Raw genomic sequence first — 1,451 nt, 5'->3', positions numbered from 1 at the left:
GCGTGCACCACCATACCCGGCTAATTTTTGTATTTTTACTAGAGATGGGGTTTTGCCATGTTTGCCAGGCTGGTCTTGAACTCCTGGCCTCAGGTAATCCATCCGCCTCGGTCTCCCACAGTGCTGGGATTACAGGCATGAGCCACAGCACCCAGCCGTTCCTTAAGCTTTTAAAAACTCAACTTACAAAAGCTGTTCATTTGTTTAAATACAACAGGTGTGAGCAATGGAGATTAACCTTTGGTCCTGTCCACAAAGTGGTGAGCTGAACATCATTAAACCTTCCACGCAGATTTTACAAGTGCGATGTGCTCACACTCCCCTGGAAACTCCACTGTCTGTTGCATCCTTGTATTTTTTTTTTTGACAGTAAGGCTGATAAGCAGCAGGGCTGTGTTTCTTTTAATGAGGCTGGGTGCACACGTGGAGGGATCACAGTTACATCAACAACAAAAATACACAATTGAAATTTTAGTCCCGTGGCGGAGGCATCACTTTAATTGATCAGATTCTCTTAAATATTTCAATTCCTAAAATGCTAAATATGCCTAATTCTAACACAGAAAATGGTTTATTTCTTCATTCTAATTTTTGCAACATTGAAAGATGCCTACGACTGAGAGATAAAAATACAAGCGGACAATGGACCGACCACATGTAAAAGCAGAAATCAGACCCACAGACTGCACAGGAGACCAAGCCCTTACCTGCAATGAACAGCCCAGGATGCCCACCTGCTATCTGCAAATCAGACTTGCAGGAGTCCTGATCGCTGTCCCTACTGACGATAGAAAAACGCTGAGAAACAACACCCTGTAACAATCAGCCCCAGCTGGTCAGAGCTTAATAACTCACTGCCCTGACTCCTGCCCTGATGTCCACTGAGGACAAACCGAGAAAGACAAACGTGCTCCCCCGACACTCACACGGGACGCCCCGATTCCAGTTGCCGCCCCAGCTCCCAGGCCAGCAGCCTCCATCGGGGCTCACCGGGTGCCTTCCGTTCCCCTGGGAATCTCCCACACCCAGCCTGCTGGAGTCTCTGCAAAAATGCAAGTGATGGCGGTCGGCTCCCTAACTCGAAGGAGCTCGGGATAAGTAGCCTCTGTCTGTTGTCGTTTGGGCAGTCTTTGCTTATTTCCACCCTACTAAGGAAACAATTTGAGGCCCCCAAGTAATTTTGGGGGTGGCCTTCCCAATTTGATGAGGTTTTGTAAACCATCAGAGAGAGAGGCTGGGAGTGTCTGGCGAGAGACATGGTGCCTGAGTTATGATCTCATTTTAAGGTAGTGTCACAACCTCAATTTTTCAGTTTCTTTGTAAAGTCAGCAACCTCCATCTAGACTTCTATATCCCGATTAACCTCTGCACTCAATTCTATCTAAATAACTTTAAACTAGTGCCTAAGTTCTGAAGATCTTTGAACATGACAATGCTGTATTCTTTTTAAA

The sequence above is a fragment of the Mandrillus leucophaeus genome, unplaced genomic scaffold, assembly GCF_000951045.1.
Source record: "Mandrillus leucophaeus isolate KB7577 unplaced genomic scaffold, Mleu.le_1.0 Scaffold355, whole genome shotgun sequence".
Lineage (NCBI taxonomy): Eukaryota > Metazoa > Chordata > Mammalia > Primates > Cercopithecidae > Mandrillus > Mandrillus leucophaeus.
This window is presented reverse-complemented; position numbering follows the sequence as displayed.